Source organism: Pseudophryne corroboree, chromosome 1 (genome assembly GCF_028390025.1).
Source record: "Pseudophryne corroboree isolate aPseCor3 chromosome 1, aPseCor3.hap2, whole genome shotgun sequence".
In the NCBI taxonomy this organism is placed as follows: domain Eukaryota; kingdom Metazoa; phylum Chordata; class Amphibia; order Anura; family Myobatrachidae; genus Pseudophryne; species Pseudophryne corroboree.
This window is the reverse complement of record NC_086444.1, coordinates 835,944,360-835,968,084: the sequence shown is the minus strand read 5'-3', so window position 1 is coordinate 835,968,084 and position 23,725 is coordinate 835,944,360. Positions and strand designations below refer to the sequence as shown.

At 48.4% G+C, this 23,725-nt stretch overlaps 1 protein-coding gene across 7 annotated transcripts in view; it reads right to left on the bottom strand.

Moving 5' to 3' along the window:
- The window catches only part of MAPK10 (mitogen-activated protein kinase 10), a 485,680-nt gene that overhangs the window by 96,079 nt on the left and 365,876 nt on the right, over nucleotides 1-23,725 (bottom strand). The gene's annotated exons all lie outside the window — the stretch shown is intronic.

Here is a 23,725-nt window from a genome sequence, read left to right as displayed (position 1 = left end):
CCATCCCCGTGACTTGTGGACCACGCGGAATGACTGACAGGAGTCCATCAGAGCCTCCACTGCACTGGTATGAGTTCTGCGTTTGTACGCCCTATCCAACTCTCCAAACGTAAGAAGGCCTGAGTATCAAATCTGCATAGAGATGTTGGTGTACACTTTCCTTTGTCAGCATACATAGTACAAATTTGTATATTACATTTTTGATTAGTAGTTCAGTAACTTGTCCTTGCAAGCTGAATAGAATGCTTCAGCGTACAGTTCTGTATACAGCATGTAAAAGAATTGACATCAGACTCGAAGAAAAAGGATGGGAAATACATTCATATACATTTGTGCAAACTGGCTAAGCAGCTAGATAGAACACTTAATAGTTCTAGTGTAACACTTATAAATCATTATATTATTGCACATTGCGTAGTTAAAATATATCTACAATAAGTGCTCATAACAAATATGGTCATATAAACTATAAACAGGCATTTATTGAAATGACATAATTGTTGGTATGAAAATAAAACACTCAATAGGTACGGTCTTCGGGCAACTCCAAACGTGTGATATATTTCTGTAATATTAAGGAATCAAATTATAGGCAGTGGAGAACGGCATTATCATTTAGTAAAATATTTACGGATCGTAACACAGGAAAAATATTATGTATAAAGAAAACATGAATTTGTTCCAACACATCTATTTTGCATTCAGTAGAAAATATATGTGCAATATGTGGTAAATGGAACCACTGTAATAGCTTATTTGTTTCTCTATGTAAATAATTGTATATTAGGCTTTGTAAACGGGGGTGTCTGTTTGTTGAAGAACAGAGGATTGTGACAGCCAGCAGGCTGGGTCTTATAATTGCTTAGCGGTATAAAGCCACAGGTAGTGTAATTAATTATCTGTAACTAATATTTGTTACTAATAAATAGGAGTTAAAATAAATCAAATCTTAATATATGTAATAAATTATGTACTATACGCTTTGTTCTCACCCTGTGTAACACAAGCAGTAACTGAAATATATATATATATATATATATATATATATAAATGCGCGCACTTAAGTAAACCCATTTTAATGTGACATTGCTGAACCTGTCACAAGGGAGTGCATGTTCCCAAAAAGATGGAGAATCCCAACACTCCACTATAATAAGATTTTACTTACCGGTAAATCTATTTCTCGTAGTCCGTAGAGGATGCTGGGACTCCGTAAGGACCATGGGGAATTGACGGGCTCCGCAGGAGATAGGGCACTTTAAGAAAGCTTTAGACTCTGGGTGTGCACTGGCTCCTCCCTCTATGCCCCTCCTCCAGACCTCAGTTAGGGAAACTGTGCCCAGAGGAGATGGACAGTACGAGGAAGGATTTTTGTAAATCTAAGGGCGAGATCCATACCAGCCACACCAATCACACCGTATAACTTGTGATACACTACCCAGTCAACAGTATGAACAACAACATAGCCTCGGTTCAACCGATAAACTATAACATAACCCTTATGTAAGCAACAACTATATACAAGTCTTGCAGAAGAAGTCCGCACTTGGGACGGGCGCCCAACATCCTCTACGGACTACGAGAAATAGATTTACCGGTAAGTAAAATCTTATTTTCTCTAACGTCCTTGAGGATGCTGGGACTCCGTAAGGACCATGGGGATTATACCAAAGCTCCCAAACGGGCGGGAGAGTGCGGATGACTCTGCAGCACCGATTGAGCAAACAGGAGGTCCTCCTCAGACAGGGTATCAAACTTATAGAACTTTGCAAAGGTGTTAGACCCCGACCAAGTAGCTGCTCGGCACAACTGTAATGCCGAGACCCCTCGGGCAGCCGCCCAAGAAGAGCCCACTTTCCTAGTGGAATGGGCCTTAAACCGATTTAGGCAATGGCAAACCTGCCGTAGAATGCGCCTGCTGAATCGTGTTACAGATCCAGTGAGCAATAGTCTGCTTTGAAGCAGGAGCGCCAACCTTGTTGGCCGCATACAGAACAAACAGAGCTTCAGTCTTCCTGATTCTAGCCGTTCTGGTCACATAAATCTTCAAAGCCCTGACCACATCCAGGGACTCGGAATCCTCCAAGTCCCGTGTAGCCACAGGCACGACAATAGGTTGGTTCACATGAAAAGATGAGACCACTTTTGGCAGAAAGTGAGGACGAGTCCTCAACTCTGCCCTATCCACTTGAAAAACCAAGTATGGGCTTTTATGTGATAAAGCCGCCAATTCTGAAACACGTCTTGCCGAAGCTAATGCCAACAACATGACCACTTTCCACGTGAGGTATTTCAACTCCACAGTTTTGAGTGGTTCAAACCAAGGTGACTTGAGGAAACGTAACACCACGTTAAGATCCCAAGGCGCCACCGGAGGCACAAAGGGAGGCTGAATATGCAGCACACCCTTCACAAAAGTCTGTACTTCAGGAAGAGAGGCTAGTTCTCTTTGAAAGAAAATGGATAAGGCCGAAATTTGGACCTTTATGGACCCTAATTTTAGGCCCAAAGTGACTCCTGTTTGAAGGAAGTGAAGTAGACGGCCCAAATGGAACTCCTCCGTATGAGCAGCTCTGGCCCCACACCAAGAAACATATTTTCGCCATATACGGTGATAATGTTTCAACGTCACATCTTTCCTAGCCTTGATCAGGGTAGGAATGACCTCCTCCGGAATCTCTTTTTCCGCTAGGATCCGGCGTTCAATCGCCATGCCGTCAAACGCAGCCGCGGTAAGTCTTGGAACAGACAGGGCCCCTACCGCAGCAGGTCCTGCCTTAGAGGAAGAGGCCACGGATCTTCTGTGAGCAACTCTTGCAGCTCCGTATACCAAGTCCTCCGTGGCCAATCTGGAACAATGAGGATTGTTCTGACCCTGCTTATTCTTATTATTCTCAACACTTTGGGTATGAGAGGAAGAGGAGGAAACACATAGACCGATCTGAACACCCAAGGTGTCACCAGAGCGTCTACCGCTACCGCCTGAGGGTCCCTTGACCTGGCGCAATACCGCTTTAGCTTTTTGTTGAGACGGGATGCCATCATGTCTATTTGAGGCAGTCCCCACCAACCCGTGATCTGTGCGAAGACTTCTTGATGAAGTCCCCACTCTCCCGGATGCAGGTCATGCCTGCTGAGGAAGTCCGCCTCCCAGTTGTCCACCCCCGGGATGAACACTGCTGATAGGGCGCTTACATGGCCTTCCGCCCAGCGTAGAATCCTGGTCGCTTCTGCCATGGCCACTCTGCTCCTTGTTCCGCCTTGGCGGTTTATATGAGCCACTGCCGTGACATTGTCTGACTGAATCAGAACCGGTTTTTCCCGAAGCATTTCCTCCGCTTGACGCAGGGCGTTGTATATGGCCCTCAACTCCAGGACGTTGATGTGGAGACAAGTCTCTAGATTTGACCAGAGACCTTGGAAATTTCTTCCCAGTGTGACTGCTCCCCAGCCTCGGAGGCTTGCGTCCGTGGTCACCAGGACTCAGTCCTGAATGCCGAATCTGCGACCCTCTAGTAGGTGAGCACTGTGCAGCCACCACAGGAGAGATACCCTGGTCCTGGGAGACAGGGTGATCCTTTGATGCATTTGTAAATAGGACCCGGACCACTTGTCCAAGAGGTCCCATTGAAAAGTCCTCGAATGGAACCTGCCGAAAGGGATGGCCTCGTATGAAGCCACCACCTTCCCCAGGACCCGTGTGCAATGATGCACTGAAACCTGTTTTGGTTTTAATAGGTGCCTGACCAGGGCTATGAGCTCCTGAACCTTTTCGATCGGAAGAAAAACCTTTTTCTGGTCTGTGTCTAGAATCAGGCCCAAAAAAGTCAGACGCGTTGTAGGGACTAGCTGGGACTTCGGTATATTGAGAATCCAGCCGTGTAACTGCAACGTCTTCATGGACAGAGACAGGCTGTCCAGCAACTTCTCCCGAGATCTCGCCTTTATGAGGAGATCGTCCAAGTATGGGATAATTGTGACCCCCTGCCAGCACAGGAGCACCATCATTTCCGCCATTACCTTGGTGAAAATTCTCGGGGCCGTGGAAAGCCCAAACGGCAACGTCTGAAATTGGTAGTGACAGTCCTGCACTGCAAATCTCAGGAACGCCTGATGAGGGGGAAATACCGGAAACATGAAGGTAAGCATCCTTTATGTCCAGGGACACCATCCAATCTCCCTCCTCCAGGCTGGCGATGACCGCCCTGAGTGATTCCATTTTGAACTTGAACCTCTTCAAGTACAGGTTCAGGGATTTTAGGTTTAAAATGGGTCTGACCGAACCGTCCGGTTGCAGGACCACAAACAGGGTTGAGTAATATCCCTCTCCTTGCTGGAGATGAGGAACTGTGACAATCACCTGTTGAATATACAATTTTTGGATTGCTGCCAACACTAGCTCCCTCTCTGCGAGTGAACCCAGACGTGGCTGAAAAACCGAAGACGAGCCCCCACTAGATCTGCCTCCCCCCGGGAAGCCCCAGCGTCATGCGGTGGACTTTGCAGACACAGGGGAGGACTTCTGCTCTTGGGAACTAGCTGTGTGCAGCTTCTTTCTCCTGCCTTTCCCTCTGGCAACAAAGGACGATCCCCGTACCTTTTTGTTTTTATTGGAACGAAAGGACTGCATATGATAATGAGGTGCCTTTTTTGTATGCTGCGGGGGGACATAAGGTAAGAAATTCGACTTACCAGCCGTAGCAGTAGAGACAAGGTCCGAGAGGCCGTCTCCAAACAACTCCTCCCCTTTGTAAGGCAAGGACTCCATATGCCGATTTGAATCGGCGTCTCCCGTCCACTGTCGGGTCCACAAGAGCCGCCTAACAGAAATAGACATAGCATTTATTCTGGAGCTTAATAAACAAATGTCTCTCTGAGCATCTCTCATATACAAGGCAGCATCTCTGATATGCTCTATGGTTAGTTGAATGGCATCCCTATCTAAGGTGTCAATCTCCGTAGATAAGGAATCTGCCCATGCCACAACCGCACTACAAACCCAGGCCGACGCCATAGCCGGTCTAACAATAGTACCTGAATGAGTGTAAATGTGCTTCATGGTAATTTCCTGCCTGCGATCAGCAGGATCCTTGAGGGAAGCCGTATCCTGAGAAGGCAGTGCCACCTTTTTGGACAAGCGTGTCAGCACCTTGTCTACTTTAGGCGAAGATTCCCATCGTATCCTATCCGTTTGTGGAAAAGGATACGCCATAAGAATCCTTTTGGGAACTTGTGGTCTCCTATCCGGAGATTCCCAAGCCTTTTCGCACAATTCACTCAGTTCAAATGAGGACAGAAAGGTGACCTCAGGCTTTTTCCCTTTATAAATGTGTACCCTCGTGTCAGGGACAGGGGGTTCCTCAGTTATATGCAAAACCTCTTTAATGGCAATAATCATGTACCGAATACCTTTTGCCACCCTCGGCTGTAATTTTGCATCTTCATAGTCGACACTAGAGTCAGTATCCGTGTCGGTATCTGTGTCATCGATCTGGGATATGGTGCGCTTCGGAGAACCCGAAGGGCCTGGCGCCACCGACACAGGCATGGACTGGCTAACTGACTGATCCCTAGCTTCAGCCTTGTCTAACCTTTTATGCAATAGATTGACATTTGCATTCAAGACATTCAGCATATCCACCCATTCCGGTGTCGGCGTTGCTGACGGCGACATGACATTCAAGCACTCCCCCTCCACATTAAGCGAGCCTTCCTCGTCAAACATGTCGACACACGCGTACCGACACACTTCACACACACAGGGAACCTCTTTTCTGAAGACAGTATCCCCTTCAAGGCCCTTTGGAGAGACAGAGAGAGAGTATGCCAGCACACACCCCAGCGCAATGACCCTGGAGACCAACACAAATGTTTTCCCCCCAGCCGTGCTGTATAATATGTTATCCGCCAATTATGTGCCCCCCCCCCCTCTCTTTTAAACACCCCTTCACCGTGTGTAAGCAGGGGAGAGTCCGGGGAGCTTCCTCTCAGCGGTGCTGTGGAGAGAAAATGGTGCTGGTGAGTGCTGAGGGAGAAGCCCCGCCCCCTCGGCGGCGGGCTTCTGTCCCGCTCAAACTTACTAAAATATGGCGGGGGCTCTTTTATATACATGTACAGTGCCCACCTGTACATGTATATTGTCTTTTGCCATAATAGAGGTGTTATATTGCTGCCCAGAGCGCCCCCCCCCCCCCTGCGCCCTGCACCCTTACAGTGACCGGAGTATGTGAGGTGTATGGGAGCAATGACGCACAGCTGCGGTGCTGTGCGTTACCTCAGTGAAGCTGAAGGCTTCTGCCGCCTGACGTCTTCTGACTTCGGTTCTTCTGGCTCTTTAAGGAGAATGGCGGCGCCGCTCTGGGGGTGGACGCCCAGTAAGAACCTGTGTTCACCCCCTCTGGAGCTAATGGTGTCCAGTAGCCGAGGAAGCAGAGCCTATCTTAGACAAGAAGGTCTGCCCCTCTCTCCTCAGTCCCTCGATGCAGGGAGCCTGTTGCCAGCAGTGCTCCCTGTAAAAAAGTAGAAAAAAATCCAAACAAAAATGCTTCTAGGCAGAGAACTCAGGAGAGCTCTCTGCAGTGCACCCATCCTGCTCTGGGCACAGTGTAAAACTGAGGTCTGGAGGAGGGGCATAGAGGGAGGAGCCAGTGCACACCAGAACCTAAATTCTTTCTTAAAGTGCCCATGTCTCCTGCGAAGCCCGTCTATCCCCATGGTCCTTACGGAGTCCCCAGCATCCACTACGGACTACGAGAAATAGATTTACCGGTAAGTAAAATTTTCTTTTTTCTTTTTATTTTTGTGTCGTGGGGGTATATGTACTAAGTTTTGCAGAGAGGTAAAGTGAAGAGAGATAAGGAACCATCCAATCTGCTCCTAACTGCCATATTACAGGCTGTGTTTGAAAAATGACAGCCAGAGTCTAAAGCTGTCTTAAAGTGCCCTATCTCCTGCGGAGCCCGTCTATTCCCCATGGTCCTTACGGAGTCCCAGCATCCCTCAAGGACGTTAGAGAAATAAAATTTACTACAATGTGACAAAAAGTACATTATTTAATTAAAATGCCAACTGAAATTGTTATACCATATGCTATGTTCTTATCATTGACTACAATTGCTAGTGTTCAGGCAAGTCAATACTGCAAGCAACCATCTGAAAACACTTATGAAAGTGTGTTCTACTATGTGAACAGAAGATGGAGCCCTTATTATTCAAGTGCACATTCTGCTCGGGTGAATGAAGGCATGTGGGTGGAACTGGTTGCCAAGACACACATGAAAAGCATGAGATATTAACCTTGAGCTCTGAAACTCGGCTGATGAACTGCAGCACTTGAATGGAAGTCTATAGCTTGTAGAAAACATTAGTTAGTGGATTACAGCGCACCTGCAGCACAAGAACACTCTGACTGCATCAAATAAAAAATTGGACGGACTGTGTGTTTTTCTTTCCCGATGAAACGGTTTACTAGATCTATTATACAGCTTCAGGCATGAAGTGTTTCAAGAAGCAGTTACACAATTTCTCAAAATGGACAGAGGGAACACTAGAAGAATAACACAGTGACTCTTTGGAAGTATGGGAAATATTCCTCAACAGTATTTTGCCTTACAACTTTAGAAAATGAAGCAAAACATAAGTTCTTCCTTTGTTTTTCCCCAGTAGACTTCAATAAATAAAGAAAAATAAGAATTTACTCACCGGTATTTCTATTTCTCGTAGTCCGTAGTGGATGCTGGGTACTCTGTAAGGACCATGGGGAATAGACGGGCTCCGCAGGAGACTGGGCACTCTTAAAAGAAAGATTAGGTCCTATCTGGTGTGCACTGGCTCCTCCCTCAATGCCCCTCATCCAGACCTCAGTTAGGGAAACTGTGCCCGGAAGAGCTGACACTACAAGGAAAGGATTTGGAATCCAGGGTAAGACTCATACCAGCCACACCAATCACACCGTACAACTTGTGATAACTATACCCAGTTAACAGTATGAACAACAACTGAGCCTCATTCAACAGATGGCTCATAACAATAACCCTATAGTTAAGCAATAACTATATACATGTATTGCAGAAAGTCCGCACTTGGGACGGGCTCCCAGCATCCACTACGGACTACGAGAAATAGAATTACCGGTGAGTAAATTCTTATTTTCTCTGACGTCCTAGTGGATGCTGGGTACTCCGTAAGGACCATGGGGATTATACCAAAGCTCCCAAACGGGCGGGAGAGTGCGGATGACTCTGCAGCACCGAATGAGCAAACTCAAGGTCCTCCTCAGCCAGGGTATCAAACTTGTAGAATTTTGCAAAAGTGTTTGATCCCGACCAAGTAGCAGCTCGGCAAAGTTGTAAAGCCTAGACCCCTCGGGCAGCCGCCCAAGAAGAGCCCACCTTCCTCGTGGAATGGGCTTTTACTGATTTAGGATGCGGCAGTCCAGCCGCAGAATGTGCAAGTTGAATCGTGCTACAGATCCAGCGAGCAATAGTCTGCTTTGAAGCAGGAGCACCCAGCTTGTTGGGTGCATGCAGGATAAACAGCGAGTCAGTTTTTCTGACTCTAGCCGTCCTGGAAACATAGATTTTCAGGGCCCGCACTACGTCCAGGCACCACAATAGGTTGGTTCAAATGAAACGCTGATACCACCTTTGGGAGAAATTGGGGACGAGTCCTCAATTCTGCCCTGTCCATATGGAAAATCAGATATGGGCATTTACAGGACAAAGCCGCCAATTCTGACACACGCCTAGCTGAGGCCAAGGCCAGCAGCATGACTACCTTCCACGTGAGATACTTCAACTCTACGGTCTGAAGTGGCTCAAACCAATGTGATTTTAGGAAATCCAACACTATGTTGAGATCCCAAGGTGCCACTGGAGGCACAAAAGGGGGCTGAATATGCAGCACTCCCTTAACAAACGTCTGAACTTCAGGCAGTGAAGCCAGTTCTTGTTGAAAGAAAATAGACAGGGCCGAAATCTGGACTTTAATGGATCCCAATTTTAGGCCCATAGTCACTCCTGACTGTAGGAAGTGCAGAAATCGACCCAGCTGAAATTCCTCTGTTGGGGCCTTCATGGCCTCACACCAAGCAACATATTTTCGCCATATGCGGTGATAATGTTTTGCTGTCACATCCTTCCTAGCTTTTATCAGCGTAGGAATGACTTCAACTGGAATGCCCTTTTCCATTAGGATCCGGCGTTCAACCGCCATGCCGTCAAACGCAGCCGCGGTAAGTCTTGGAACAGACAGGGCCGCTGCTGTAGCAGGTCCTGTCGGAGCGGCAGAGGCCAAGGGTCCTCTGAGATCATTTCTTGTAGTTCCGGGTACCAAGTTCTTCTTGGCCAATCCGGAACGATGAGTATAGTTCTTACTCCTCTCTTTCTTACTATCCTCAGTACCTTTGGTATGAGAGGAAGAGGAGGGAACACATAAACCGACTGGTACACCCACGGTGTCACTAGAGCGTCCACAGCTATCGCCTGAGGGTCCCTTGACCTGGCGCAATATCTGTTTAGCTTTTTGTTGAGGCGGTACGCCATCATGTCCACCTGTGGCCTTTCCCATCGATTTACAATCAGCTGGAAGACTTCTGGATGAAGTCCCCACTCTCCCGGGTGGAGGTCGTGCCTGCTGAGGAAGTCTGCTTCCCAGTTGTCCACTCCCGGAATGAACACCGCTGACAGTGCTAGCACGTGATTCTCCGCCCATCGGAGAATCCTTGTGGCTTCTGCCATCGCCATCCTGCTTCTTGTGCCGCCCTGTCGGTTTACATGGGTGACCGCCGTGATGTTGTCTGACTGAATCAGCACCGGCTGGTTTTGAAGCAGGGGTTCTGCTTGACTTAGGGCATTGTAAATGGCCCTTAGTTCCAGAATATTTATGTGTAGGGAAGTCTCCTGACTCGACCACTGTCCTTGGAAGTTTCTTCCCTGAGTGACTGCCCCCCAACCTCGGAGGCTTGCATCCGTGGTCACCAGGACCCAGTCCTGAATGCCGAATCTGCGGCCCTCGAGAAGATGAGCACTCTGCAGCCACCACAGCAGAGACACCCTGGCCCTCGGGGACAGGGTGATCAACCGATGCATCTGAAGATGCGATCCGGACCACTTGTCTAACAGATCCCACTGAAAGATCCTTGCATGGAACCTGCCGAAGGGAATTGCTTCGTAAGAAGCTACCATCTTTCCCAGGACTCGCGTGCAGTGATGCACCGACACCTGTTTTGGTTTCAGGAGGTCTCTGACCAGAGATGACAATTCCTGGGCCTTCTCCTCAGAGAGAAACACCTTCTTCTGTTCTGTGTCCAGAATCATGCCCAAGAACAGCAGACGCGTCGTAGGAATCAGCTGCGACTTTGGGATATTCAGAATCCAGCCGTGCTGTTGTAGCACTTCCCGAGATAGTGCTACTCCGACTAACAACTGCTCCTTGGACCTCGCCTTTATAAGGAGATCGTCCAAGTACGGGATAATTATAACTCCCTTCTTTCGAAGGAGTATCATCATTTCGGCCATTACCTTGGTAAATACCCTCGGTGCCGTGGACAGACCAAACTGCAACGTCTGGAATTGGTAATGACAGTCCTGTACCACAAACCTGAGGTACTCCTGGTGAGGTGGGTAAATGGGGACATGCAGGTAAGCATCCTTGATGTCCAGTGACACCATAAAATCCCCCTCTTCCAGGCTTGCAATAACCGCCCTGAGCGATTCCATTTTGAACTTGAACTTCCTTATATAAGTGTTCAAGGATTTCAAATTTAGAATGGGTCTCACCGAACCGTCTGGTTTCGGTACCACAAACATTGTGGAATTGTAACCCCGTCCCTGTTGAAGGAGCGGAACTTTGATTATCACCTGCTGAAGGTACAGCTTGTGAATTGCCGCCAGTACTACCTCCCTTTCCTTGGGAGCAGATGGCAAGGCTGATTTGAGGTAACGGCGAGGGGGAGACGCCTCGAACTCCAGCTTGTATCCCTGAGATACCACTTGTAGAACCCAGGGATCCACCTGCGAGCGAACCCACTGGTCGCTGAAGTTCCGGAGTCGCGCCCCCACCGCACCTGGCTCCACCTGTGGAGCCCCAGCGTCATGCGGTGGACTTAGTGGAAGCAGGGGAGGATTTTTGTTCCTGGGAACTGGCTGTCTGGTGCAGCTTTTTCCCTCTACCCCTGCCTCTGGGCAGAAAGGACGCGCCTCTGACCCGCTTGCCTTTCTGAGGCCGAAAGGACTGTACTTGATAATACGGTGCTTTTTTAGGCTGTGAGGGAACCTGAGGTAAAAAAGTCGACTTCCCAGCTGTTGCTGTGGATACGAGGTCCGAGAGACCGTCCCCAAACAATTCCTCACCCTTATAAGGCAAAACCTCCATGTGCCTTTTAGAATCAGCATCACCTGTCCACTGCCGAGTCCATAATACTCTCCTGGCAGAAATGGACATTGCATTAATTCTAGATGCCAGCAGGCAAATGTCCCTCTGTGCATCCCTCATATATAAGACGACGTCTTTAATATGCTCTATGGTTAGCAAAATAGTATCCCTGTCAAGGGAATCAATGTTATCTGACAGGGTATCAGACCAAGCAGCTGCAGCACTACACATCCATGCTGAAGCAATTGTAGGTCTCAGTATAGTACCTGAGTGTGTATACACAGACTTCAGGATAGCCTCCTGCTTTCTATCTGCAGGCTCCTTTAAGGCGGCCGTATCCTGGGACGGCAGTGCCACCTTTTTTGATAAGCGTGTGAGCGCCTTGTCCACCCTAGGGGATGTTTCCCAACGTAACCTGTCCGTTGGCGGGAAAGGGTACGCCATTAGTAACCTCTTAGAAATCACTAATTTCTTATCTGGGGAACACCACGCTTCTTCACACAATTCATTTAACTCATCAGATGGGGGAAAAGTCACTGGCTGCTTTTTCTCCCCAAACATAATACCCTTTTTTGTGGTAACCGGGTTAATGTCAGAAATGTGCAACACATTTTTCATTGCCGTAATCATGCATCGGATGGCCCTTGTGGACTGTACATTTGTCTCATCCTCGTCTACACTGGAGTCAGACTCCGTGTCGACATCTGTGTCTGCCATCTGAGGTAGCGGGCGTTTTTGAGCCCCTGATGGCCTCTGAGACGCCTGGGCAGGCGCGGGCTGAGATGCCGGCTGTCCCAAAGCTGTTACGTCATCGAACCTTTTATGCAAGGAGTCGACACTGTCGGTTAATACCTTCCACATATCCATCCACTCTGGTGTCGGCCCCGCAGGGGGCGACATCACACTTATCGGCTCCTGCTCCACCTCCACGTAAGCGTCTTCATCAAACATGTCGACACAGCCGTACCGACACACCGCACACACACACAGGGAATGCTCTGACTGAGGACAGGACCCCACAAAGTCCTTTGGGGAGACAGAGAGAGAGTATGCCAGCACACACCAGAGCGCTATATAACAGAGGGATTTACACTAATACAAAGTGAATTTTCCCCCAATAGCTGCTTATATCACCTTTTGCGCCTAAATTTATGTGCCCCCCCCCCTCTTTTTTACCCTTCTCGTAGTGTATACTGCAGGGGAGAGCCTGGGGAACGTCCTTCCAGCGGAGCTGTGAAGAGAAAATGGCGCTGGCTGTGCTGAGGAAGATAGCCCCGCCCCTTCAGCGGCGGGCTTCTCCCGCTGTTTTGATAATATTTATGGCGGGGGATTAGGCACATATACAGTTTATAACTGTATTATGTGCATTTTGCCAAAAAGGTATACATATTGCAGCCCAGGGCGCCCCTCCCCCAGCGCCCTGCACCCACAAGTGACCGGAGCGTGTGGTGTGCTGTGGGAGCAATGGCGCACAGCTGCAGTGCAGTGCGCTACCTTGTTGAAGACCAGAGTCTTCAGCCGCCGATTTTCTCCTGGTTCTTCCGTCTTCTGGCTCTGCAAGGGGGACGGCGGCGCGGCTCCGGGAACGGACGATCGAGGTCGGGCCCTGTGTTCGATCCCTCTGGAGCTAATGGTGTCCAGTAGCCTTAGAAGCACAAGCTAGCTGCAAGCAGGTAGGTTTGCTTCTCTCCCCTAAGTCCCTCGTAGCAGTGAGTCTGTTGCCAGCAGATCTCACTGAAAATAAAAAACCTAACAAATACTTTCTTTTCTAGTGAGCTCAGGAGAGCCCACTAAGTGCATCCAGCTCTGGCCGGGCACAGATTCTAACTGAGGTCTGGAGGAGGGGCATAGAGGGAGGAGCCAGTGCACACCAGATGTAGTACCTAATCTTTCTTTTAAGAGTGCCCAGTCTCCTGCGGAGCCCGTCTATTCCCCATGGTCCTTACGGAGTACCCAGCATCCACTAGGACGTCAGAGAAATAGGATTTTAATTACCTACCGGTAAATCCTTTTCTCGCAGTCCGTAGAGGATGCTGGGGTCCACATTAGTACCATGGGGTGTAGACAGGCCCACTAGGAGCCACTGGAACTTTAAGAGTTTGATAGTGTGGGCTGGCTCCTCCCTCTATGCCCCTCCTACCAGACTCAGTCTATAAACTGTGCCCGAGATGGACAACTTCGAGAAAAGGATTTTACACAGATAGTGGCGAGAGTCACACCAGCTCACACAACAAGGCAAACCAAGCTAACTAGCTTGAAACTCAGCAACAGCTGAAAAACATTACTTAACCAAGTAACAACACAGTACTGAACTAAGAACAAAGCAGTACTGAATCAAGTAACCACAGCAGGAAAACGAAGTGCTGGGCGGGCGCCCAGCATCCTCTGCGGACTACGAGAAAAGGATTTACTGGTAGGTAATTAAAATCCTATTTTCTCTTACATCCTAGAGGATGCTGGGGTCCACATTAGTACCATGGGGATGTACCAAAGTTCCCAGAACGGGAGGGAGAGCGCGGAGGCTCCTGCAGGACTGATTGACCAAACTTTAGGTCCTCAGAGGCCAAAGTATCGAACTTGTAGAACTTAGCAAACATAGTAACATAGTAACTAAGGTTGAAAAAAGACAATTGTCCATAGAGTTCAACCTATTTGTGGTCTCCTATACAGTCTTATTATAGGACTAGTTATTTTTATGTTAGGACTAATCAAATTAACTATAATGTGTGCCTAGGCACTTTAACCCTGAATATCTTTATCCAATAGGAATTTATCTAACCCATTCTTATAGGTGTTGACTGAGTCCGCAGTTACTACTCTCTCAGGCAGGGAATTCCAAACACGTCTTGTCCTTACTGTGAAAAAACCTTTTCGCCTCAATGTGCGGAAACTCCTCTCCTCTAACCTAAGCGAGTGACCACGTGTTCTCTGTGCTGATCTTATAGAAAACAGGTCCCTCCCAAACTTTGTGTATTGACCCCTTATATACTTGTAGATGTTAATCATGTCCTCTCTTAGACTCCTCTTTTCCAATGTAAACATGCCTAGCCTTGCAAGCCTTTCCTCGTATTCCAGCATCTCCATGCCCTTGATTAGTTTGGTCGCCCGCCTCTGAACCTTTTCTAGCTCCAGGATATCCTATTTGTAATATGGTGCCCAAAATTGCACACAGTATTCAGGATTTGGCCTCACTAGTGATTTATATAATGGGAGTATAATACTCTTGTCCCTTGCATCAATTCCCCGTTTTATGCATGCTAATATCTTATTAGCTTTCTTTGCTGCACTCCTACTTTGGGTACTGCTGCTTAATTTGTTATCTATGTGAACCCCTAAGTCTTTTTCCAGTACTGAATCCCCTAATATTACCCCATTTAGTATGTAGGTGTAATTTTTGGTCTTGCCCCCACAGTGCATAACCTTACACTTGTCTGTGTTGAATCTCATTCTCCATTTTGCTGCCCATGTTTCCAGTTTAGTTAAGTCGTTCTGAAGAGACTCAGCATCCCCCTCCGTATTTATAACCTTACACAATTTGGTATCGTCTGCGAAAATTGACACCATGCTCTCTAGACCTACTGTTAGGTTGTTGATGAAAATGTTGAACAAAAGTGGTACAGACCCTTGTGGCACACCACTTAGTACTTTAGTCCAATTTGAAAATGATCCATTGACCACAACGCGCTGCTCCCTATTATCTAATCAATTACTGAACCAAGTGCATATTGTGCTCTCTAGCCCTATTTCTTGTAGCTTATAGATAAGACGCATGTGTGGTATAGTGTCGAAAGCTTTGGCAAAGTCTAAAAAGATTATATCCACCTCTTTACCCTGATCCAGGTTCGCACTTACTGTTTCATAAAAGCCAAGTAAGTTGGTCTGACATGATCTGTCCTTCACAAATCCATGTTGGTTCCTTTTAATTACCTTATTTGCTTCAAGAAACTTTTGAATACTGTCCCTTAGAATATCTTCCAATACTTTCCCCACTATAGATGTAAGACTAACTGGTCTATAATGACCTGGTTCAGCTTTGCTCCCCTTTTTAAATATCGGCACTACCTCTGCTATACGCCAGTCCTTGGGAACCATACCGGATTTAACCGAATCCATGAAGATCAAAAATAGAGGTCTTGCTAGTTCAGCGCGCAGCTCCATAAGAACCCTCGGGTGAACTCCATCGGGACCAGGTATCCGCTCGGCAAAGCTGTAAAGCCGAGACACCCCGGGCAGCCACCCAGGAAGAACCCACCTTACGAGTAGAATGGACCTTAACAGACGTAGGACACGGCAATCCTGCCATAGAATACGCATGCTGGATAGTGAACCTGATCCAGCGAGAGGTTGTCTGCTTAGAAGCAGGACACGCAATGTTCTCGGGATCATACAGGACAGAGAGTCAGATTTTCTGTGACGAGCAGTCCTCTTCACATAGATTTTCAGAGCCCTTACAACATCTAAGGACTTTGATGAAATTGAGGAGTCAGTAGCAACTGGCACCACAATAGGTTGGTTGATACGAAAAGCCGACACAACTTTCAGAAGGAACTGCTGATGTGTCTGGAGCTCAGCTCTATCTTCATGGAAAATCAAGCAGGGGCTTTTAGAGGACAAAGCCCCCAACTCCGACACAAGTCGAGCAGAAGCTAAGGCCAACAAAGTGACAGCTTTCCACGTGAGAAACTTGACCTCAACCTCCTGTAGAGGCTCAAACCAATCCAATTGGAGGAACTGCAACACCACGTTAAGATCCCAGGGCGCCGTAGATGGTACAAAGGGAGGTTGGATGTGCAGAACTCCCTTCAAAAAAGTCTGAACTTCAGGGAGGACAGCCAATTGTTTCTGGAAGAAAATGGATAAGGCCGAAATCTGGACCTTCACGGATCCCAACCTCAGGCTCATATCCACACCTGCTTGTAGGAAGAGGAGAAACTGTCCCAGTTGAAACTCCACCATAGGAAACTTCTTGGACTCACACCAAGATACACATTTTTTCCAAATATGATGGTAATGTTTAGACGTTACTCCTTTTCTAGCCTGTATCAGGGTAGGAATAACCTTGTTCGGAATGCCCTTCCAAGCTAGTATATGGCGTTTAACCTCCATGCTGTCAAACGTAGCCGCGGTAAGTCTTGATAAGCGAACTGCCACTGCTGTAGCAGATCCTCCCGAAGAGGAAGAGGCCTCAGATCCTCCAGCAGTAGATCCCGAAGATCCGCGTACCAAGCCCTCCTTCGCCAGTCTGGAGCAATGAGGATTGCCTGAACTCTTGTTCTCCTTATGAGTTTTAGAACTCTTGGAATGAGTAGTAGTGGAGACGTACACCAATTGGAAAACCCATGGGGTCACTAAGGCGTCCACCGCCACGGCTTGCAGGTCCCTTGACCTGGAACAATACCTTCGAAGCTTCTTGTTGAGACGAGAGGCCATCATGTCTATTTGAGGTATACCCCAAAGATCTGTTACCTCTGTGAACACATCCGGATGGAGTCCCCACTCCCCTGCATGGAGATTGTGTCTGCTGAGGAAGTCCGCTTCCCAGTTGTCTACTCCCGGAATGAAGATTGCTGACAGCGCCATGGCATGTTTTTCTGCACAGAGGATTATTCTTGTCACCTCTGACATTGTAGCTCTGCTCTTCGTTACACCCTTTCGGTTTATGTAGGCCACCATTGTTACATTGTCCGACTACACTTGAATGGCTCGATCTCGCAGAAGATGAGCTGCTTGGAGAAGACCGCTGTAGACGGCTCTTAGTTCCAGAATGTTTTTTGGAAGACTGAATTCCAGGCTTGACCACCTTCCTTGGAAGGTTTCTCCCTGAGTGACAGCGCCCAAGCCCCGGAGACTTGCATCCGTGGTTAAGAGGATCCATTCCTGAATCCCGAACCTGCGGCCCTCCAGAAGGTGAGGTAATTGCAGCCACCATAGGAGTGAAATCCTTGCTTTCGGCGACAGACGCATCCTCTGGTGCATGTGCAGATGAGATCCCGACCACTTGTCCCGGAGATCCAGCTGGTAGGGGCCGATCATGAAACCTTCCGTACTGTAGAGCCTCGTAATAGGCAACCATCTTCCCCAGAAGGCAAATGCACTGATGAACCGATTTCTGGGTTGGCTTCAGGACGTCCCGGACCATAGTTTTAATCACCAGCGCTTTCTCCTCCGGCAGAAATACTCTCTGCACTTCCGTGTCGAGGATCATTCCCAGAAAAGACAATCTCCTTGTCGGCTCCAAATGTGACTTTGGAAGGTTCAGGATCCAACCATTTTCCCTGAGCAGATGAGTCGTGAGAACAATGGACTGCAACAGCGTCTCCCTGGACGATGCCTTTATTAGCAGATTATCCAGATATGGGATTATGTTCACCCCCTGCCTGCGGAGAACCATCATCTCCGCCATCACCTTGGTGAACACCCTCGGTGCCATGGAGAGGCCGAATGGCAGTGCCTGGAACTGAAAATGACAGTCTAACAGTGCGAATCGGAGATAAGCCTGATGCGACGGCCAAATCGGAATGTGGAGGTATGCATCCTTGATATCCAGGGATACCAGGAATTCCCCCTCCTCCAGACCTGAGATCACCACCCTCAGAGACTCCATTTTGAACTTGTACTCTCTCCGAAAGGGGTTTAGCGATTTCAAGTTCAAAATGGCCCTGACCGAACCATCCAGTTTCGGTACCACGAAAAGTTTTGAATATTAACCTTTGTTTTGCAGATGAGGTGGAACTGGTACAATGACCTGTGACCAGGCCGGATGACACCCAGACGTGGCTGAATTGTCTGAGCCTCGCCCTCACCAGCCCGACCTCCAGGCCGCGCGGTCCACCGTCATGCTGAGGATTTTGATGTTCCAGGTTTCTGTTCCTGGGAACCCGCAGTAGCAGGTTTTTTTTATTTTGCCCGACCTCCTCGAAGAAGGTGTTAGACGGCTTGTTCTTTCTGGATTTAGCAGTCCAAAAGGACTGTGACGCAGCTGAAGAAAAAGGTTTCTTCATACCAGGCGCAGCTGAGGGAAGAAAACGTGACATCCGCTGTTGCCATGGAAATCCACGCATCCAACGCTTCCCCAAAGAGAGCCTAACCTGTGTAGGGTAGGTTCTCCACACCTCTCCTGGATTCCACGTTGGCAGACCACTGGCGCAGCCAAAGTCCTCTGGGAGCTGAGGTAGACATGGAAGATATCCCTGCAGCCATCGAACCCAGGCCTTTCATGGATTCCACCATAAATCCTGCAGAATCCTGTATGTTACGTAAAATCAATTCAAAGTCACTTTTATCCATTGTATCCGAATCTTCAAGTAACGTGCCTGACCACTTTACTATAGCTTTAGAAATCCATGCACAGGCAATAGTAGGACGTAGTATCGCCCCTGAAGCTGTGTATATGGATTTGAGTGTAGTGTCAATTTTGCAATCAGCCGGTTCTTTTAACGCGGTAGATCCTGGAACCGGTAAAACCACCTTTTTTGAGAGTCTGGAAACAGATGAGTCAACTATGGGTGGGTTTTCCCATTTCTTCCTTATCCTCCTCAGGAAAGGGAAAAGCAACCAGAACCTTTCTAGGGATCTGGAATATTTTCTCCGGGTTCCCCCAGGATTTTTCAAATATAGCGTTTAATTCTTTAGATGCAGGGAAGGTTAGCGAGGCTTTCTTATTGTCAGTGAAGTAAGCCTTCTCAACCTGCTCAGGTGTTGTGTCAGCAATATTCAACACATCTCTAATGGCCTCAATCAGAGGCGGAGTGGCCATAGGATTCACAGGGAAGAGTCCCGGTGGGCCGACGCACCCGTGGGGCTTGTTTTGTTTGAGGACATGTGGTCCTTTTTATAGACATAGTGAATAAGATGCAAAATAATTTGCATATATGAAAATTACTTTGCCACTTAGCATGTGATTGCAGATGATCTAGTGTATACTCTGCCTGCTTGGCTGACATATAAGATTGAGTGAATAATGATTGGGATACGGTTGGTGTAATAAGCAAGAAAATATATCTTTCTAAAGAATTATAAAGTTTCCTAAATTCTGAAGGTGTATCATATAATGTGCTCATAAAATTTAATTTTATTTCTTTTTAACTTCCCCCTTGATGCTGTACATGCCCACTATCTGGAAAGTCTTGGGGGGAGGCTGCTGCTGCCATGCCCATGGCTAAACCTTACACCGCTGGTGCTGCCCATGTGGGGCCACTAGTACAAATTTTTCCAGGGCCGCTTTTTGTTCCCAATCCGCCCCTGGCCTCAATCATCAACTGCACCCTTTTTGCAAGAGATGCCGCCCCCCGCAGCACATCCCCATCACCATCTGCCGTGTCAGAATCAGTGTCCGTGTCATCTTGCATAATCTAGGCAAGAGCACATTTTTGACAGTGTACGTTAGGGGGCCCTGACGGAACAGTACCGGACCAAACTGCCATAGAGTTCTGTAAAACCTGAGTTGCAGTCTCATTCTGTGCAACCCTAGTAAAAATCTGAGAAATCATACCTTTAAGAGAGGCTAACCACTCAAGCTCCCTTGCAGGGATCTGCGCTAAAACAGTTCAATCCTGATTACATGGAATGGTATCATCCTTAGAGGAATTATCCTCTGCAGCATATGACACAGAGTCCCTAGACATGGATTTTTGGAGACAACAAACACTCCACACACACACACACACACACACACACACACACACACACACACACACACACACACACACACACACAGAGCAGACAGAGTTTCCCTCCCAAGAATGCCAAGAGAGCCACAGAGCTTGGAGCCAACCCACAAACAGCACTTTAAGATATAGGGAAACCCCTACCCAGTGCTTACTGTGCACCTTAATAGGCTGCACAGTACACATATATAGCCTCCCCCCTTCTACAACCCCCTGGTACCGTACAAGATAGCTGGAGTAGACTTGGAGGGACAGCTCTCTCTATCAGCGCTTCTGCAGGCAGGAAAATGGTGCTGAACAGTGCTGGGTCCGTGCTGAGAAGCTCCGCCCCCTTTCATGGCGCTGCTTCCCGCTTTCCTGTAGTTTATACTGGCCTGAGGAATTGTGCTGGCAGCGATCCTGGGACCCTGACAGGCTTGCTGGACAGTGTAGGGTGTAGGTGCTGGCTCAGGGCGCCCCTCACAGCGCCGCACCATGTACCGCTGAGCCCCGGAGCACAGTTAGCACTGCGCTCCCTACCCTGATGCAGCCATCTTCACACCGGCTCCCCGCTTGCCAGGGGGGGCGGAGACTAACTCGCCACTGAAGTTTTCTGGCTCTGTAAGGGGGCGGCGGCATGCTGCTGGGGTGAGCTATCCTCTGTGGCGGCGAACGTTCAATCCCCTCAGGAGCTCAGTGTCCTGTCAGCGGAAATAGTGGCTCAGACCCCTCAGGGCGGACACTACTCCCCCCCCCTTAGTCCCTCGAAGCAGGGAAGCTGTTGCCAGCATCCTCCCTGTGCCTAAACTCTAAAAAAAACCTAAAACTAAAAGAACTCCAGTGGAGCTCCACTAGCTGTGACCGGATCCTCTGGGCACGTTTTCTAAACTGAGTCTGGTAGGAGGGGCATAGAGGGAGGAGCCAGCCCACACTCTCAAACTCTTAAAGTGCCAGTGGCTCCTAGTGAACCCGTCTATACCACATGGTACTAATGTGGACCCCAGCATCCTCTAGGACTGTTATGCACACCAGTGCCTGCAGGAATGTACTGGTGTCTGAACTGTTATGCACACCAGTGCCTGCAGGAATGTACTGGTGTCTGAACTGTGCCTGCAGGAATGTACTGGTGTCTGAACGGATAGGGATGCAAAACAAATGAACTCACAGACAGACTGGGGAATATGACATTACGTACACAGAAGGTGATAGGGTAACAAAATAAACACAAAGTGAACAGAGAAGCCCAGAGGCTAAGAAACTGGGTGTCTCCCTAGTATTAGGAATGCTCAGATGGAAAAAGCAAGATGTTGTGTTTTAATACGTAGAGAACCCGAAATGCTGTTGCTAAGGGCAACAGCAAAACCCTAAAGGGTTACCAACGGGTGTGGCAGTAAACTCCTTGGTCAGAGATGGAATGATAGACACAAGGAGAGTCTCCACAATCCTAATCCTCACTTGCAGTGCACAGGTTCAGCTTACTGCCACTAAACTGATACCTGAACACCTTGCACAGTGAGAAAGGATTTAGGCAGGCAAGTCTGAGAATACAGCTGCAGACTTGCTAAGTTCACAGAGTAGCAAAAGAACCCCAGCAAGTTAAACGACTGACTCCAGTTTTACTGCTAGGTCTGGATTGGCAGAGTGTAGTACCAAACCCCAAGGCCTATTTGCAGTAAGCAACAACAAATACAAAGCTACACAGTACTGGCTAACTTTCAAGAACTGACTAACCAACAAAGATTCAGCAGCATCTGCTTAACCTGAGAAGAGGCCTTATATAGCAGGTGCTGTCCACGCCCCACTCAGACCTCACAGACTGTGAGCACAAAAACCAGCACCGGATCCCCTGCCGTGCACAAAGCCTGTAACCACTGCACAGCAAAAGACCCGAACCGGAGTATCAGCTGCGCTCAGACCACTCCGCTAGCACTTGTCTCCCGGTTGCCATGACGACGTGGCAGCACAGGGCAGGAGACCCTAACAGTACCCCCCCTCTGACGAGGGGTCAAAGAACCCCTACCACCGGGTTTATCGGGGAACTGCGAGAAGAAAGAGCGTATCAGTCTGGGGGCATGAAGATCACAACTACGCACCCACGACCGCTCCTCCGGGCCATACCCCTTCCAGTGCACCAAAAATGACAGCCGACCCCGAACCATCTTGGAGTCAAGAATCCTTTCAACAACAAACTCCCTCTGGCCACGTATCAGAAGAGGGGAAGGTCTTCCACTGGAAGAAGGATTACTAATCGCCCGTTTTAAAAGGGAACAATGAAATGTTTTATTGATACCCAAAGAACGGGGCAGATCTAACTGAAATGCCACCGGATTGATAACCCTGGTGATCTTATAAGGGCCGATGAACCGGGGGCCTAGCTAATGAGATGGCTGTCTCAACTTCAAATTCTTGGTAGACAACCAGACGAAGTCTCCTAATTTGAAGCTGCAGAGTCTTTTCCGCTTATCAAAAACCCTTTTGGTCACTAATGACACAGACACAAGGGCTTTCTTCGCTTTCCTCCAAATACCTCTAAGGACCGAAACCACAGAGGAACCACCAGGCGTGGAGTCCAGGGGGTCAAAAGAATTGGCCTTAGGATGATGCCCATACACACAAAGGAAGGGAGAGATCCCTGTAGCAGAGTGAGCCGCGTTGTTATAGGCAAACTCCGCCATGGACAGATGAGCAACCCAGTCAGTCTGACACTTGGAGACATAACACCTGAGGAACTGCTCCAAGGACTGGTTCACCCTTTCAGTCTGCCCATTAGACTGCGGATGGTAGCCTGACGACAAGCTGACAGAAATCTGGAGATCGGAACAAAATGCCCTCCAGAATTTGGCCACAAACTGGGATCCGCGGTCAGAGACCACATCAAGTGGCAACCCGTGGAGACGCACAACATGCAGCATAAATAATTCAGACAGGCGTCTGGCCGATGGCAGCCCAACCAGTGGAACGAAGTGCGCCATCTTCGAAAACCTGTCAACGACAACCCAGATGGCTGTCATCCCCGAGGATTTGGGCAAGTCCACCACAAAATCCATTGAAATGTGGGTCCATGGCTTAGATGGAATAGAGAGTGGATGTAATGGGCCAACAGGAACCCCTCTAGGAGTCTTATTTCGGGCACAGATGTCACATGCCCGAACCCACTGATCCACATCCTTAGCCACCGAGGGCCACCACACCGCCCTAGATAGCAACTCCCGAGTTCTGGCAATACCCGGGGGACCTGCCGACTTTTTGGCATGGAATTCCAGGAACACTCGCTGTCTTAACCTAGGAGGCACAAACAAAAGACCTACCGGAAGGTCTGGAGGAGCCTGCTCCTGTGCTCTAAGGACTAATGACAAGAGGTCCTGGGTAATGCCCACTTTAATACATGATGGGGACACAATGGGCAACGGCTCCTCGGTGGTCTCCTGGATTGGAGCAAAACTCAGCGAGAGCGCATCAGCCTTGATGTTTTTTGACCCAGGGCGATATGTTATCAAAAAATTAAAGTGAGCAAAAAACAAAGCCCATCGTGCCTGCCTGACTCTAAATATGCCAGATTCTTATGGTCGGTGAGAATTGAGACCACAAACTTAGCCCCCTCAAGCCAGTGTCTCCACTCCTCGAGTGCATGCTTAATAGCCAACAATTCCCGGTTACCCACGTCATAATTCATCTCGGCAGGCGAAAATTTACGGGAAAAGTAAGCA